Source organism: Lagopus muta, chromosome 2 (genome assembly GCF_023343835.1).
Source record: "Lagopus muta isolate bLagMut1 chromosome 2, bLagMut1 primary, whole genome shotgun sequence".
NCBI classification, from domain to species: Eukaryota; Metazoa; Chordata; class Aves; order Galliformes; family Phasianidae; genus Lagopus; species Lagopus muta.
This window is the reverse complement of record NC_064434.1, coordinates 73,852,954-73,872,789: the sequence shown is the minus strand read 5'-3', so window position 1 is coordinate 73,872,789 and position 19,836 is coordinate 73,852,954. Positions and strand designations below refer to the sequence as shown.

The 19,836-nt window shown below is 36.1% G+C and overlaps 1 protein-coding gene across 2 annotated transcripts in view; it reads right to left on the bottom strand.

Moving 5' to 3' along the window:
- The window catches only part of CHRM3 (cholinergic receptor muscarinic 3), a 255,601-nt gene that overhangs the window by 114,643 nt on the left and 121,122 nt on the right, over positions 1-19,836 (bottom strand). The window lies entirely within an intron of this gene.

The window sequence follows — 19,836 nt, the reverse complement described above, 5'->3', positions numbered from 1 at the left end:
CTACTTTCCATTAAAAGAGTAGAACAACAACAACAAAAGGAATCTGATTCCAAATATTATTTTCAGCTTAATTTAACATACTGTTGGTATCAAAAGTTGACACAAACAGAGGAAGCAAAAAAAACAAACAAACAAAAAAAACCACGAAGGGTGCTCCAAAAGTAATGCCTCCAATTTTATTATGTTGGACTGTGATGTCAGAGATGGATCACTTCCAGTCAGGCCAGAAGAAGACAGCCTTTCTTGCAACAAGGTAATGCCAGGCCTGGTACCATTTTGAAAACTGTGAAATACATTACCAATCTTGGCTGGATTGTCTTAGCACATACACTGTATTGTGCAGATTTCTCAACTTCTGACCTCCATCTGTTCAGACTGATGAAAGATGGACTGTGTGGGCAACACTTTCCTAGCAATAATGCTGTTATAGCATTTTTTAAGCAAACAGTTGGTTTCCTCCACTGGCGTGCCAGGTAGACTCATGTTGGTGAGAATGTATAGCTCATAATTATGACTATGCTGAAAAAGAGTATTTTGTCACTAAGAATTTGCTGTATCAACCTGTGTTATTGTGCTCTTTGTATACGTTGTAGTTTCCATGGAAATAAATAGGAGACATTACTTTCAGTGACCTATATAACAATAATTAAAACTTATACAACATATTTTCCTCCACAAAAAAATGTAAATTCCTGAAGTGAAGGAGCAGGATTAGCCACTTACTGCTGTGTTTCAATTAACTAGATATAATTAATGCCAAGTGGGACCACGTGCTATTATTATCCCATTTATTACATGCTATTGCAGTTGAAGGCTTCAAAACCCCTCTGAATTGCTTAAACACAGAAGAATGATTCTGAATCTGCAGATGCTGCATGTGATTGCTCAGTGTTTCAGCCTTACCAGCATGCCAATAGGTTTCACTCCCGGGTGTTACAAAACAAGGCAGAAGACCAGAAAGAGTGTGTACTGGCTATATTGGATGTCTAGTTTGTTGTGGTTTTTTTTGTTTTTTTTTTTCCCAGTAAAAAACAACAGCAATTATAAGACATAGGTGAACGGTTGGACTGAATGATCTTTTAGGTCTTTTCCAACCTTAGTGATTCTATGATTCTATGATTCTATGAAGTTATTAACAAACAAGGCTGAGATCACTTTATAATTCATTTTCTGAAGAAAACAGGCATTTAGTCCAGTTTTTCTCACCAAAAGATGACATAAATACAGCTCTATATGCCATTGATCAAGAAGGTCTCTCTTTCCTATTTGGAAAGGAAGCAGATCAGATGAAAGACAGCTCAAAAGAGGGAATATACAATAACTGTATCACTAGCAGTGCCATTTAATTTTTAGCTGGAAGGAACCTGGATACATCAGTGTGGCAAACCCTTTTGTAGGAGCACACTTTGATGCCCTCTTTGCTGAGTTCAAGATTTGGCTGACAAACATTAATTCCAGATACACCTCCTGAAGCAGCTAGGTTTTTCTGTTCCAAGCTGCAACTTGTTTGTGTCACTACTCCCACCAGAATAGGCAAGGGAACTAACTGTAGCACAAGGAAACATGTCATGTATTCAGATCTACACCCTTAACCACACAGGTAGTGACTCAGCTTCAGAATTTACTGCTCTATTTTATAATTCCTCAAAAAAATCTTGTACTGTTGCTAAACCCAGCTATGAAAGTAACAAACTCCTCTCACCATGAAAACCAATCAAAAACAGTTGGCCATTCAGCTTGTGAAGACAATCAAAGCTCATGTGAAGGAATGATGTGAAAGTTGTATCCCCACACATCTGGTACAAAATACCAGGATAAAATCACAGAAGATGGCTAACTTATATTTTACATCTGGGAAACAGTGGCACTTTTTCTTTTATGCTGATATAGTTCACTAGTCCTCTTTTCCGAGAGACTTGTCCAAAGAAAAGAAATACAAAACCCTTATGCCCTACTCCATCAACATGAATCCTGGACATACCAAATCCAACAACAGCCACTCTGAACTCAATGGTGATTTTCTATGACAGAAATTCAATTTAAGGGGTGCTTTTAAGCATTGGCCAATAAATTGTGATACCAGTCCTTGGGTGTGGTTTGGGAGCTAGTACAACTAAGAAACTTGAGTTAGGATTCATGCATGGGGGCAATTATGAAGAAGAGGTATCTGAGTTTTCCAGTATTACAAATACATCTGTGACCATGACAGCTTAAAAGATGTTGCTATCTGCACAGGTGGACTCTCTCTATTCAAGTTCCAGATCTGAAGATCACACTTTACAATTCCTTCCTTTTATTCATCAGAAACATTATCTAGCGCAAGAAGTGCACCTTGAATGCCTTTTGCTTTTAATTTATTTTTGATAAAACCTCACTTGAGACAAGTGTCAAAAAAGCCTTTAAATAAGAGAACTACTTCTGTTGAAAGCAGTACTGTGGATACAGTAATTTCTGTTATGTTTACTTGATAAAATGAATTGACATACATTGACTCTGCACTTTGAAATTGAATTCCTGTATTTATTCAGAAGTGTATTATGGAGTAAGTTTCTCACTGTTAGAAACAGATTGCATAGATATATAAAACTTTGTACATAATAAGGAATGAATTTCACATGAAATCATCACCAGGTACTTTATTATTCACTGGGTACTTTATTATTTTTTGAACTAAACTTTGGGAATTTTTTTTTTTTTTTTAAATATACCTACACAGATACAAGGCACTTCATAGTGTAGTAGTGTAAAAGTAGTTTTATGGATATAATTTTGATGACTTTACAACATCAGAAGGAAAAGCATTATAAAATATTTGCCCTGCAGCTTCTATATTCAATGGACTTTAAAGGCCAGAAAGTCTTTTGATTCTTTAGCTTCAGGTATAGAAAAGTCTAAAAGCTAAAAGTATTTCTGCTTTGCACTTCTTCCACTGAATCTAATTAGATATATGTTAGAATCACTCTGGACAAGATGAAAGTAAGAGACTGAAAGTGCAATGTTTATAAACTCAAAATAACAGGTCTGTGGTAACAGAGCTACAAAAATGCTACACCCAGATTAGGGTATAATTTGCTGCTGGGAACTGTTTGTTGTTGCTTATTTTCACATTCCACACTGTGGAAGCAACCTGTAAAATGATGTTTACTCCAGATAATGACTTCAGCATTTTATTGGCAAATTTGAGTGGTTATTTTGCAGATATTGTCAGCCTAAAAGTGCTCAAGTCAGTTTACTTCACTTACAAAGTAACTAGTAAGTACACTAGAGTGTCTGAAAATAATTAGTAGCACAAGCAGTTAGGAAAGAAGAAAACAGCTGGCAAAAATACTATGTAGAAGTGTACTTCAGTTTAACTACTCTTTATTACTTATATCTTCCACGTATCCAATATATAATCATGAAAGCTTTTTAAACCTGAGAAATTTACAATCCCTTAGATTTTTATTCCTCTTGGTGCTTACTGATAGCTGACCTCTAGCACCTCCGTTTTTTTTTTAAGAAAACAAAGATTGTTTTTCCTTTAAAAGGTTTTTAAAATTTCATGTATAATTTTATATACACTATTGGATAATCATGACACCTATTACACAGCAGATCTAAACCTGGTTGGATGAATCCCATTTTCACTGTTCACTTTTACTATCATAAATTGTTACCCAGAATGACTGTATTTACAGTCTTTACAAATGACTCTTTCATTCACTCCTTAGTTTACAAATATTCTGATCCATCCTGCAATTTTGAATCAGCTAAGGCTCCCCTACATACATACCTACACACACATATACACACAGACATATATATATGTGTATGTATCCACGTAAAAAACACGTACCTTTTCTCATGGAAGGCAGTTTTATCTGAAAAAGACGTCCTGGGTAAACATATTGCTCTGTTTCTTCCATATAGAAACACTAGTAACAGCTATTCAAAGATTTTAAGGCATTCATTACTCCCTGACTAATAACCTTTTTCTCCAATCACTGAAATTGAGACGTTTCCCTCTCCTACAGAGTCAGTGTCACTGATTACCTCAAAAAGAAAAGAAGAAATTCTCAGGAAACATTAAAAATATCAATACTTGATAAAACATTTGGGTGTGACTTACGTACAGAAGTGTTTGATGTGCTCTATTTGAGAGCATAGGACAGCACTGTACTGAAATACTAAATGACCACGGGAGGCTGCTGAGTACACTGTGGGTAATGCAAGTGGGATTTCCTGACACTGGAAAGTCAGTAAGCCTCTCACTGGAAAGATGCTGTCTGGTCATCAGCTACCCAGGCAGGAAGGAGCCTGAAAGCTGCTCTTTCATACCTATGCCTGCTTCACAATAGAAGGAAAGACTCCATGATCATAAACTCCTTTCAAAACTCGATTTTGTATAAAATATACACAAAATTATCCAACAATTGTCTCAGTGAAACTTCTGACATGAAATTACAGGGTTAGTGAAAATGTTTATAAGTGCAGAAAAGAGATTAGCTATGGCAAGAGGTGCAATCACCTCCCACACACTTACCTATCAAAACTCACACATCAAAAGACAGTTAATAGCATATGTATATAACCTTAAATGATCTCCTAAATTAACCCAGACATTGTCTGCAAGGCAGCTTTTGTATTCAAATATATAAAACAAAGAAAAATGTTGAGAAATATTAAATGCTCAACTCCTTCCACTGTTACATCTACAGATGTAACAACAGCTTGAATTTTTGTTTCACTAGATCTTTTTGAGGGGGCTGAAGAAATAAAAGCAGCTGCTGCAGAGCCTCTGCAAGGTGAGGCTGAGGCTACCATGTGTGAGACACAGCTGGCTCCAGTGGCTTGGCCACAGCACCGAGCTGGACCTGCAGCCAGCATGGTGGCACCTCTGAGGAAAGGCAATTAAGAAAGAGCAAGAAAATGCATCGTAGTCCTGTCCATTTTCTGAAGGAGCTGTATCCTGTGGTGAAGCACAAAAGTAGTGAAAGGAATACAGAGCATAGCAAGGGGCTATGGACTGACCTGAGCTGCCCACAAAATGCAGCTTAGGATGGCTGCGCTTTGGGTGGCTGAGACTGAAAATTACCTCTCACATGCTACAGATCCATATGATGTGAAATTTACAACTAATTGGTTTTTAACATAATCTGAGGTTTTATTTTTATCCACCCGCTATCCAGGAAAGGCTGTTCTAGGTGATTTGACACACAGTACTCTTTGAAGCAAACAATCAAAGGAACAGGTTGATTGCTTAGGGTCTCAGAGCACAGCTCCTTCCATAAAGGTAGCATAAATTCCAGTACAAATACAGTTATATATCAATTACAGATTACAGCAGCAAGTAATATAACACACAACAATATAGGTGAAGGTGTTGATTTTGACTTCTAACTACAATTTCTCATGGCTAAAAATGCAGTTTACTGCTAGAGATCTCCCTGGGTGTTACAGTGAACAACTGTGCAGGCACTAGGGCTGGTGAGTACAAATGGGGAAAAGCAGACACCACAAGGACATGCTCCTTACCCCTGGTAAGCCTTGATTCCATAACACGCCTTTACTCATGTCTGAACATTTGCCAACATCTCTACTGTAGATCACATGTACTGCAATTTTCTATGCAGCTGAATCCAAAGTTGTATGGTAAATTTGCCACCAAATTAGCATAAAGAAAATCACCATCAGAAAAAATAGTTTAGCAATTACTTTTCCCTATTAACATCTTGAAAGGGTTGTGAACAACAGAACAGAATTTAGCTGGAGGCTTGCAGCTAGTGGTGTTCCCCAGGGGTTGGTGATGAGCCTGGTCTTGCTCAACACCTTCATCAGTGACCTGGATTGAAGAGACAGAACACACCCTCAGCAAGTTTGCTGATGATACAAAGCTGGGAGGAGTGGCTGACACACCAGAAGGTTGTGTACTGTCATTCAAAGACTACTAAATGCCTGGAACATCTTCCATATGAGTAAAAGTTGACAGATCTGGAACTGTTCACCCTGGAGAAGAGATGACTGAGAGGGAATCTTACCAATACTTATAAATATCTAAGGTGTGGGAGTCAACTGGATGAAGCCAGGCTCTTTTTAGCAACGTCCAGTGACAAGACATGGGACAAAAACAGGCACAAACCACAACACAGGAATTTCCATAGAAACATAAGGAATAACTCTTTTCTTTGAGGGATACAAAGCACTGGAAGAGGCTGCCCAGAGAGATTGTGAAGTCTTTGTCTCAGGAGGTTTTAAAACCTGCCTGGGCACTTTTCCATGTGACCTACTGTACTAAACGTGCTTTAGCAGTGGGTTGGACTAGATTGGACCCAGAGGTCCCTTCCAACCTCTGCAATTCAGTGATTCTGTGAATGTGTGTACAAACAAAAAGCTGAACAGAGTTTGGGTGGGGAACAAAAAGCAGGAGAAATTGAAAAAGAAAAAACGACATATAGAAAGAAAGACTTAAAGTGGTTTTTTTTTTGTTGTTTTTTTTTTGTTGTTTTTTTTTTTTAAATCTACCAATACTTTTTAAAAATACAAACAATGCCTCAATGTTAAATTAAGAACTGTCTTTAAAGTAACTGTCCTCCTACCAAAACAAATTAATAAACAAGCTACCTATTCCCACTGTGTTTTACAAAGTACCTTTCAGGGAATTATAGCTGCAGAATGATTAGTGGATAATACAACTAACTTAGGTAACAATTAGGCTAACGTAGGTGTGTATGTCAATGGCTTGCCCAGCTTTTGAAGCACACACATTTATGTCAGAGACACGTGGACACATGGTAGAAAAAAATAAGCAGAAAATGAAGAACATGGCTGTCAGGCTCTAGGAGGATTTATTACATTGTAAATATGGGGTCAAAACTACGAGCTCTTTCCCTAATGGCAGCGTCCCCTTGCTCTGCAAGTCTGTCCAGGCTTCATGATTTATGCAAGTTTGAGGTTAGGGGCAAAACGAGGAATGTTTTGATGCCTGCAGACCTCTAGGGGGCACGTATCATCTACACATAGTTTGCTCTGCAGAACGCTGCCTTGCTTTGCAATCGCAGGTAAGAAAGCAGCAGTGCTACTACCTCTGACTCTCTGAAAATTGCATTCGACAGTAAGAACAGTATTTGTTTAAAGTGAGAAGTTAGGATTCTTTCTTTATTTTTATAACTGTAAGACTCAAGACCATCAGAATGTAAATTAACCCATACAGAAGGAAAACACTGTACATACAACACCATTCCTATGTAATATACCATCTATAAGGGATCTATATACTCTATATAATATGTATTGTTGTATACTAACATGAGATATACTGGCATTTTGTAAAGACAACAATCCTAACTTGAAACCCTTGCATACTTTCATGTTCTGTCATTAAATTCAGAATTTAACCAAACAGCCTTACAAAATTACAAAGTATACCACAACATCCCAATCACAACACATTATTAAAACTAGAAAACAATCCAGGGAAAGTAAGCCAATAGTCTTCCTTTAATGTTTTAACTATTCTGCTCAGGTAATATATATTTATTTGCTACATCTGAGTATGGAAAAAGAAAAAAGAGAGAGAAAAAAAAAAGTTAGTAACAAAATACTGTTCAGGGTGGTAACACTTACTGATATATGTTTACCCAGGTGAATTAATATGAGCAAAATACTGTAAGTGACTCCAGAAGAATATAAACTCATCTGGTGACTGTAGGATTTAACTCTGATGAGACCTATACACACACTACCTATGGAGGAAACAGAATGATCTAGAACAGGACAGGACCAGAAGCTATTCTCACCGGATGTAGGCTTTGACTTCCACAGGCAATATCACAAGAGCAGGCACTTCTATTTGATTCATGATAATCACTACAATGTTGCAGTACCACTTTGCTATTCCATGATTTTACACATCGTTTTAGTAATGGCAGTGCTATCATTTAGAAAAAAAGTAGAAATATAAATTTCCTTTGACAGTAACCCCAGAAGCATTTTCTAGCTGAGATAACCATGCACTTAACTTACATATATTTCTTTCTCTATTTCAGTTTAAATCAAACAGTGGTAATATTATTTGTACATAATCATATTCAACATTCAGAGCAGAAGTGATGCGCCACAGAGCATAACAATTCTGTTTTTTCCACGTATACAGTTTTCATGGTGATGCTTTAAGGAGCAAAGGAAATTATGCAGTTACTTTTTTGTTTGTTCGTTTTGTATATTATACATCTGGAGAGGATTTAGATTTATTTATTTATTTATTTATTTTAGCATACTAGATCAATCAGAAACTGATGTGAACCAAGCCGGCAGCAATATTAAAATTTTCAAGTATCTACCTTTTAAATTTCATGCAATAATGAAAGCTCTGTACAAAACAATAACCAAACTTGAAGGTAAGAATGAAAATCCTCAGAAAAGATTAGCAGAGACTACTGATTTTAATTCTGTTTATTACTGCATTTCCCCTGTAATCTGGTGTATAGTGCATTACCAACAAATACCTTTTGTTTAACATATTTATCGCTTCCATAGGCACTCAACCTATTGGCAATGACCTTTAATTCTTATATTGTGTTCCTAAGACATGGTGTAATTGTGGCTTTTGACCTTTCATTGTGAGTCATAAGCTACATGTAAGGTCTTTAGTGGCCCCCAGAAGTATATAAGCAAAATATTTTGTCAGCCTCCTAAACTGGACTAAATAACTGCAGTGTGGGGGACAAGCCTTTAAAAATACAGGTGCTTCCATCCCTATGGTACACAATCACATTAGCTTTATGTTTCTGCTGAAGTAATGCAATTCAAAACCTAATAACGGTATTAAATTGCATTATTAATTTAGAGGCATTAAAGCACACCAAGATGTATTGGGACAATTAAGATCTTCAGCAGCACTGCCTTACACAATGGCTGCCTCTGGAAGGCAACACAACATTAGCATGCATTCAGCCTAACCAAGGGCTCTCACTGGAATAAGATTTTAGATTACTTAATAAAGACTGTATAGACAAAAAATTCTGTGATCATTTTCATGGGTTCTTGAGACAAGGAATATCCTGATTTATTACAAACTAACAATGAAATTACAGAAATTACGCATCTTACTGACATTACAGAAAATGAGACAAAGTGCAGCTATTTTTCTTAATTCAGTACAAAAATGTCAAAGCCGGAGTTAAAACCCCCAAGGCTGAGCTCAAATAGCAGTCGTGCATTAGTATAATGAGATGCCAATACAGAATACCCAACAGGACTTGTGTGTGAGAGGTTGTTGTTTTTTTTTCCTCTCACAGAAAATGGGTCATAAAGGTAACTTCTGAGTGAATTCACTTTGGGAGGAATTACACCCCTCCAGTGCTACAAAAAGGATAACTGTATCAGTTCTTAAAAACACTATAGCTTTTCCTTCAGCAAATTCCCAAAGGCTCGATTTCCCTGTGACTTCAGGAATCCTTAGGAGAGCTCCTGATATAACAACTATTTATTTTTGTCTTATGTGAATCACCCTTGCAGTAGCCTCTCTCCACGAGCCCAATGGCTAATTTAGATTAAACATTCAACATCTTGACAGATAACTTTAAGCAAGTTGGACTCCCCTCAAAACTAAATCCAGAGTCTGAATAAAAATCCTGCCTTCTTTTCCTTCCATTAAGTATTGATGTGGGCAAGATCTGAAGATTTTTCAAACCAGCAAATACTACTCTCTACCCAACAGTCTGAAAATGGTCTAAAACCTTCTGACTACTAAACCTAACTTCTAGTGTGCACATCAAGTCTGTCAAAGCAACACAGCTAACTTAGTAATTTCTACATTTCTTCTTGACTATTTTTAAGTTGACATTTCTGGAAGGAAATCTAAGCATTAAGAATGCATAAAGTAAAAAGGAGTTTGATGTCATACACCAAAATAGTTCTATTCCATGTTTCCCTTCCTCCTCCTTTAACCTTTATAAATATATGCCAATTGAGAAGTCAGTCAGTTTCATGACTCATAAGCTCTAGCTTTGTTAGGAATACTACAACATGTCGTTAAATCGAGACCTGAAGCAGTGTTGAGCAAAGTGTTACTCTGCACCTTTTCTCCAAATTCTCTCCTAGTTCCAAAGATGATGCATCGCTTAACAACATCCATGGGAAAGAGACTGTCATTGCACTGAAAAGCCTTTTGCAGGAGCACAGAGCTACAGTACCACCCACACAGCACCAATCATGCTACCTGTCTATCAGCATAGGGGTTTCAGTGGCCCTGTGAACATCTTTTCCTCCTCTAAACCTCAGTACAGCATAGCTCAGCTCCAACAGGTGCTAAGGCAATTATTTCTACCTTCCTATTTTTTAAATAGTATTGCGATCCAAGTAAAAATTCTACTTATAGACAAACTGCTTCAACTCTGATTGTTATCCTTTCTGTAAAGTTATTTATGACTTTAAAAAAGTAATTGTCTGTATGTGCCTTTTTTCCACACTAAGTATCAGGTCAATCTTGATCTACATTTAGTCAATGAAAAAATTCTAGAATCAACTCCCTTGAAGTGATGAAAAGATTAAAAGAGAAGTAAGCATTACTAATATTCATTCTTTTCTGGAATACAGCTGGTGAAGCACTGATGAAACTGTATTATTTTATTTCATCTGTTCCTTTGAGTACTACAGTTATCTTATAAGAGATCTAATTAAATAGGAATATAACTTCAAACAATAGGTTAGTTCTATTTTAATAGTAATTTTGAAGGCCTTTAAGTATACCTGCCTCTCAGCAGTTAAATTCAATCACAAAACTTCCTTTCCTATCATGTAACTTCCAGCAAGTGAAATTTCCAAGAACCCAGTACCTGTGTGATTACAGAACACAGAAACAATTCTTTCTCAGCCCAATGAGGAGAATGAACAACTGGGAATATTTTAAAAAGTGTTAACAGGGTTGGAAGGGACCTCAGGGTCATGAATCTCCAGCCCCCCTGCTGCATTCAGTGCCACTAACCTCCACATTTAATACTAGACCAGGCTGCCCAGGGCCCCATCCAATCTGGCCTGGAACACCTCTATGGATGGGGCATCCACAACCTCTCTGGGCAGCCTGTTCCAGAACCTCACCACTCTCTCTGTAAAGAATTTCCCCCTGACATCCAACCTAAATCTTCCCTCCCTCAACTTAAAACCATTTCCCCCTGTCCTGCAGTTAATCCTGCAGTTATCAACCTTTTCAAAGAGTTGATTCCCCTCCCCTCTGTAGGTTCCCTTTAGGTACTGAAAGGCTGCAATGAGGCCATCCCTCAGCCTTCCTTTCTCCAGACTGAACAAGCCCAGCTCCCTCAGCCTGTCCACATAGGGAAGGTGCTCCAGTCCCCTGATCATCTTTGTGACCCTTCTCTGGACCCTCTCCAACAGCTCCCTATCTTCTTTGTACTGGGGGCTCCACACTTGGACGCAGTATTCTAGATGGGGTGTGCAAATCCAAAAAGCAGTGTGAAATTTTGAAAATTGTGATGATGCCACAGGAATTATTATATATTACAGACAAATAGATTCTTAAAAAGGAAGAAATTTGGAAGAATCCACCTTTGTACTTCTAAAGAAAAGCAAGTAGAATAAGGGGACTCTCAATGCCTAACACTATTGATCCAGCAATGAAAGCTCTCAGAATGGCAAGCATCCACTTACACTTAGGTTTTTTTTAAAGACCTATACATTCCCCATCTTACTTGATGGTGAAAGAAACTAGCAGACTACACATTCTATAACCCACTAAGCAGTTTCAGAAAGCACTGTAAGAATCAATAAGATGGGAAGACTGTTACACTCTCTGGACCTGCACATTCTAGAACACGGTGATCCCAAATTGAATCAAAAGGATACGTTAAGCTGCGTCTCATTCACCAAAGGAAACTCAACTTTTTTTGTGCCAGTGAACTGCCGAAGTTTCCCGAAACCAGATTAATTGTGCCTAGTAACTAATTCTACAATCTCACCTATTTAAATTCTTATAGATATAGAATTCCTAAGTCAAAAGGTGAAAGGTCGTACAAAACTTTTAGCAAATATATAACATCAAGAGCATCAAGATATAGATACAGATCAAGTTAAAAAAAAAAAAAAAAAAGCAAAAGGAAAGAAAGAAACAAGCAAACAAAACCACTACAACTCTGCACAGTTACATAAAGGAAAAGAACTATACAAAAAAGACAGCAATTTGTTGGTTTTTGTTTGTTGGTTGGTTATCTAATTATTCCTGAAGTACTCACTAGAATATTTGAATGCTTTACAGATATAAAATCAAACTAAGCAATATAATACAGATATGAACAAGACATACAATATAATTATTATTTTGCAGATTGAAAATAGACACAAATACATAACACAATAATTTGTCCAAGTTCTCAAAAGAAGTGTAAGAAGATGCTGTGAAGACTGATCTTTCTTTCTTAAATCACTTTAGTGTTAAAAAAAAAAAAAAAGAAAACAGCCCCCCTCCCACCAAAATAACAACAAAAACAAAAACAAACAAACAAAAAAGGTGGTTTCAAAAACAAAACTAATCATGGCTTTTACTGGGAAAAGTACAGCCATTGGTGATCCAAAAGTCAGTTTATTTAAGATTCTTTCCTCAAAAGAAAGAAAATGCTCCATTTGTTCACTCTTCTAATCTTAGAAAATAAAAAATAAATAAAAAATAACAGCCTTTTGGTAGTAAGTAATCCCAGAATAGTTGATCAGAGCTGTGGCAATGTGGGAAAATTACAGATGAGAGGCTCTAAGGAGAAATTACTTGATTATACCTCAACTGATTCTGGGAAGCATTATTTCCACCTGACAAGAGTCAATTCTAAGTGAAACACTGAAAGAACTTTACCAATGAAAAATCATTTGCTATTAAGTTGAAAAATGAGAAAACAAAATTCCTGTGTCCGGTTGGTGTATCATCAAATCTAAGCATTTCAGCAGATGGAGAAATAAATACATACACTAAAAAAAAGATCTGATTTCCCCTTGTTCATTATATGTAAATTCTCTCATTTTCTTCCTCAGATTAAAAAAAGTAAATATAGCAGTTCATTTTTATAGGAATGCATTTTTACATCATTGTACTGTTAATGATAACACTTTAAAGATTACTTCAAGTTCATTTCATTACTAAAGAAACTGATAAAGAGTCAAGCTGATAAAGATTCCAGACAAACTCACAGTCTTGTCTTTCTAGGTTGTTCCTACAAATAGAGCCCAATCTATTAAAGTACTCCAGTTTTGCATGCTTACTGAAATTGAAATGATTTTTTGAGAGAATTTTAGCTATTAGCAGGTATGTTCAAGCAGAAAACTACTGCATTTAAAAACAACAAAAAAAAAGCTAATGCATTTTGAGAAGCATTTGTTCAAGACAGATGTCTATCATTATCATATTTTTTCAACATACATTAATATGAAACCTAAACTTCCTCAAGTGTTATCTTTTGTTTAAATGTTTGCTTTCCAGCAAGTAGTGATTGAGAAAATAATGTTGGCTATCTAAGACAATCAGTGACAAAAAGCAGAAGGCAAGTATTTTACAAGTAACTGTCCAGTTTACTTTTATGGTTAGATAACAGTAGTTGAATTAAATGAACAAAAAGATACTCCCTATTTTTGAGTTTACTGATAGCATTGTTTACTTTCTAGGCTGGTAGACATCTTACAGTCCTGAATCTCACATTTACTTGAAGCTGAAACTTTACTATAAAACAAAAACATGTCTCAGTTGTATTCATAGGTAAACATTCTCATTCAGGGTGCCTGCTTCTTTAGACTCACTAGCAAGATGGAATGTGAAAATCTCATCCAAAGGACACTTGGACGGGATGCTGCATGTAAGATGCCAGGAAGTCACCTCATTATGTGAGGAGCTCAGAAGTTCTTCCAGCATTTTAGCTCAAGTGCCTGAGGAGCTCATAATTAGCCAGATGTTAGAAAACATCTCGCAAGAACTTGCCACTTTCACCCTGTGATTGTCATCCAAGGAAGAAGAAAAAAAAATAAAGAAAAAAAAAAAGAAGGAGGAATTCTCTGATGTGACAGAATTGCTGGCAATCCCTGCAGAGCTGTATCCTGTTCAAATGATTTAGCAAGACCATTTGAAGTAAGAGACAAATATTAGCAAGTATCTAATGATAGACAGCATGTTTGCTAACAAAATCTGAATATTTCAGCAACAGAAATACAAATGTATTTCTTTTGAATCTCTCAATCTGCTACCTAGTTTTACAGTAAGATAAATGATAAATGTAAATTGCTTGTTACCACAGCATACCTTCCCTCTTTCTATTGGCCTGCAGTAGATCTGGACTAAGAGTGTTGTTGCCTCAAAAGCTAGAGGAGATGAACAGAGAAACTCCTTTTTGAGAGAAAGAAAAGCAATCTGAGTGTGCTTTGCCTTGAGTAAATTGTGTCAGTACAGCAATACGCAGGGATTCAAAGGCACTCCATAACCCAAGCACTGTCACTGAACCAACATTCCCTTGATTAGAAATAATAATAATAATAATAATGAATCAGATAACTCTCTCTTTGAAAGTTTTGCCTTCAAAGCAGTGAAAAAATTTAATCCAATGAAGTTTTATGATTTTATACTTAATCTAATAAAAAGTAGTATACCCAATGTTTTACAAAGTATTTGCAACAAAGAGTGATGATTCCTTTGGAACCTTCCCTGTTCCCAGTGTCTCTGGTATGGTCATTAAATGCTGGCAGCTTAAAGACTACTTCTTTATATTGACAAATATTATTCCAGCTCCTACAAGATAAGATGAAAGGATACTACTACCAATTACGTTAACGAGCTATTGCAGTCTGAAATACATGGGCTCTACTTGATTAGAGAGATTTTAAATGCAATTTTGAAGAATTGTTTTAGTTGTTGTTTCTTTTACGGAATAAGTAATAACACAAAATAGGAAATGGAAAAAATAGTATTTTCTAAAGAAAAAGTTGAAGTTGTCCTGCAGCTATATCAATAAAAGAAATACTGTGAGAAGTGTTGGGGGGAAAAATTACAAAGTTTTATACAAGAGCCAACACCACACATGACAAAACATGGCTGCTATTCTCAAAGGTACCCACCACAAACAAAACAATTACATACACATCTATTACACAGGTTTGCTTGAACCTTTGTAATGAAATGTGTTTTCCTATCATACCTAACATTTTCTTACTGCAATTTTGTGCTTTTTGCCTGATTATGCTTTGTAGCAAAACCTGAGCAAGTGGGTGTCCTCCATGAGGATCCTTACTCCAAATGTGGAAATCAGCTGGTGGCAACTAGCCCATCATCATAAAGCCAAAATAGCAAAATCCTCCCCTTTTCCTGTCAAAATTGAGTAAGATATAATATTCAAAGATTATTTTGAGAAGGAAATTGATATGATGTTATTGATCACTCAACAGTATCAGTTAATACTATTGCTGCGACTGATTTTGATAAAAAACAATTGATTTTTAATTCCTAGTATCAACTTTTCAATCTTTCAAATATTTTTGTACAAGTTTAAACAAAACACTTCTTTTAGTAAGCCTTCAAATGAATTGCTATCCCAATTTAATGTATTCTAAGATGGGATTCAAAAGGGGTGTCATTTTAAGAGCTGCTGTTATAAAAGTGTTTAGAGGTAGATTTATTCTTGTGCTCTTATTAAATCTTTGTTTATTACAGTGCAGTGTGTGAATGTCAAGGAGTGTTTTAGGAAAATATCCTCTTGCCTTTTCCCAGACCCTACAAAGGTAAAATGCTTGCTGTGTTACAAATTCCAGCAATGAGCAGCATTTGGTCTCCTACCCTACTTCTGCAAAACAGAGAATGTGACTGTAAGCAACAGCTCCTGCCCTTACTCCACCACAGCAGTCAATAACTAATTTTCTCTTTCACATTTCATACAGCACTCTCCCTTGGCTCTCTCAGAGCTATGTGTTTGATGTTGACTTTTGCTAAGCAACCACTACCACAAATTGTGGAATGTTTTTTTTCTGAACAACGACTGTCTTTGGCTAATATGTTTCATCTTATGCTTGTTCTTCTGCATGTTTATCCTTGTTCCTACATGTTTACTGTACTGTTCTGGTAGACTGACATACAGGAGGATAAAGATGGCAGAAACTCCATATCTCATGGGATGATTAATTCTACAGGAACAAACTATGGCTTGCCTCTTCTTGATGCAGATCATACACATATTTCTGGGTGATTCTGTAGGCCACAGATAAATTAATAACGACGATAGAACTACTGCTCAAGAGATGGGAAGCTCTATTTAATGACAGAAGAATATGCTTTTGATTTTGAATTTTTTTCTCATTCTGATAAAACCTGATCATTGTTGATATTTATTATATTAACATTTTTAACTAGAAAGGTTCAAAAGACATAACTCATCACCACTTTTACTGCTACTATGCCACATTTGAAGCTAATCTGCTGCTGGATTTGATTAACAGAAGTCTTACCATAAAACAGCAGAGTTATTCACAACGTGATAGCTGTCTTTGAGTCAGGGCAAACATATTTGCAGACTTAACAATTTTAACTTTAAATATGCTATTCTGGAGGCAGCTGCAAAATGCTTCTGAGATACTTTAAATCTTATAACTTCCTATACTCTTGTCATATGGAAGTTATAACCAGTAAGTAATCTCCCTGGATGTGTACAGAAGGATTTAAATTCCAGTTTATGAAATAAAATATTAGACAGCATTAATACTAGTTGAATACATTATTATTTCTCCCTCTCTCTGAAACTTATTCCTACTCGATCAGACACCATGCTTGCCCTCTTGGCTGCAACAGCAGAATTTCCCACATGAAAAGTTTCTGCTACAACCTGGACCAGAGCTGCAGTTGTTTCAGAAGGTAGTTTTTCTTTCTTCTTCTTCGTCTCTCTCAAGAAGGGAAAAAAAAAAAAAAAAAAAAAAAAAAAAAGAGATGAACCAGTTTCCCAGTTTGCTTCACAACACATTTGAACAGCCATTTTTCTGGTAATACAGAAACTTGTGACAGGAGGACTGAAAGACAGAGAATACCTGACTTCAGCATAGCTGGATATCTCTATTGTGAAACCCAAGATTAATACTGCTTTGAAGCTTTTGCTGCTGAAACCGTAGAGTATCCTTGCCTTCACACATTGTTACTGGGACAAATGAATTATTCAGAGTTCTTAAAGCTCTTAAAGCTCCATCTCCACAGAAACGGAGACCACAGGATTGGACGTAATGCAGCAACTGCTTGCTCAGATTTACCATGTTTATTAGTGCATTTTATATATATATATATATATTTTACAGTTGTTAATAACTGATGTTGATCAATTGCATAAATGGAAGATAGAAATTGTTAGCTAGGAAGTAGCTAGCAATTGCTTAATTACTGTCTGTGATTTAATGCAGAAAACAATCCAGTTAAAATTCCTAAACTCCTCCACATTGGATTTTCACTGGGATTAATAAAACCTGATCCATGTGGATTTGTCCAGAAGAAATTTGAAAAGAGTGACAGACAAATTTTATAATGGAAAAATAATCTGTGTTCAACAATTTCTGGATGAATATAATGCAACCAAACTTTCCTATCAAACCAGAAGGAAGAGGTCTTTTCTTTAACCAAATTGGGCCAACTTTACCCCTTTGCCACAATGCATAAAATATTTTTTTTTGAGATAAGGTGTGAAGTCCTGTGTTTGATGAAGTGTCACTTAGAAATTTAGAAAACAATTATCTGAAAACTGTAAAGGAAATAAATTCTGTAGATTTAGCCAACATGTTTCATAAATGAGTAGAGAATCTATTTTTTTGCTTGTATTAGATTAAGCACTTTAGCCACATACAGTGGACACCAAATGCCAGCCTTAGCCTGACAACTTCTCCTGGTAGATTCAAATACTGAATGGCATACATATGCACAAAGAAAGGAATCACTCTGAGAAAAGTTAAAGGCTTTGATTTCTACTTATATAGTTAATAAGTAAGCTTGACAGCTAAGAACGAACAAAACCACCTACTCTGTTTAAAACACACCTAACAGAATTATCTTGTATATACTACCTGCAGACCAAGACTTACAATAGACTGTTGCGTTAAAAGCTTTCACTGCCATGAGATTGGACTGCATGCATGATTTACAAGTGGAAAAATATCACAGGAATAATGGAAATTAAAAAAATATATACATTAAAATTTTTATATCACTTCAGATTCCATGGCCATTTTCCTTGTGACCATCTCACCATTTTAAAACGGATGAATTGAAAGTAAACTACTGTAGCAATAATATTATAATATACACTTTTTTCCCCCGTGCAAAAATTTCCCAAGACTTGCCTTAATGGTTGGCTGGGAAATTTACAGTTCCTATTTTACTCTTTAGATTTCAAACTAGTGTAATTTTTACAGTAGAAAGAATAAATCAGAGCCATCAGAGGCTTGGTCTAAGAGCTGAATTGGGTCTTGGCTGTTTCTGAGCATTAAGTATGGTTGAAAAGTGCTTAGCTAAATCCCTTCAGAGTTCCAACAATATGCCTTTGGATTAAGCTTCTAACATAACATAAATTCTACGATTTATGCAATATTTTCCTTATCAGCATAGTTGCTTAAGTCATTTGACTACCAAATTTTACTAGATACAGGTAATTAATGATGCAGTATTACCCTCAGAACAGCATATCGAATAATACACATTACCTGAGGAATTGAATGTATTTGAAGTGCATCATTTTTGCAACTTATTAAGAGTTAAGAAAAAAAAACAACTAGCTCAGTAAACTCCTCTTGTTCCACTGAAGTTTATTTTTATATAAATTTCATATAACATTTAGTGCTTCACTAATTATTGTTGCATTTTAACAATTATCTGAATCTGTTTTTGCTAAAACTGTGAAATTTATTAAGGACAAATTCACATAAAGTGATGCACTTTGTAATGATGTAAGAAGGAAGTCAGAATGTTGTAGTAATTTTTTTTCTGATATCCTGTGAATTTTAAAAGAAGTATATGCATCTTACTATCAACTGGGGTGAAATTGTTCTCTTCAGAGTGTCTGATATGATCCTGTGTTTTGGTTCTATGAGAAAAACTATGTTGATAACAGTCCAATGTTTATAGTTGCCTGCTAAATAGTGTTGTACAGAGCCAAGGCCATTCTTAAAGGGCCCAAGGAGCTGAGAGGGAAGAGAATTAGGACAGCTGACTTAAACTGGCCAAGGGGATATTACACACCATAAGACATCATGCAGGAGGAGTCTTGAAGGGGGTGGGAGTTCATCTCCTCCTTTTCTGCAGTTCAGGGGGTTAGCTGAGCATTAGTCAGAGGGTGGCATGCATTTCCTTGTGCATCGCTTGTTATATACATATATATTTGTCACAATTATTATTTCCATCTCCCTCCCCATCTTAGTAAATAGTTTTATCTCAAGCCATAAATTCTATTTTTTTAATATTCACTCTCCCATCCCATTGGGAATGGGTGAGTGAATGAATGACCGTCTGGTGCTGAGCAACCTGTTGGGTTAAACCACAGTAACATGAAACTCTAACAAGGTCCAGACCAAGCATATTAAGTTGCAAACACACTACACTGGAATAGATCATTAAAATCAATCTGCAAAGTTCCTCAAATCCAAAAGATATTTATTAACAGTTATATTGCGCTTCAAGTAAAATTAAATCTAAACCTTCTAAAGTGAGCGGTGACTGTGGTAGCCTTGACAACTCTACACACCTAAATGTAGCTTCAAAACAACAACAACAAAAGTCAAGACAGAGAAGTATTAATCACACAACTATGTCTTGGCAATATCCTTCTAGCTTTTCTTTGAGCAGGACACATATTTCTGATT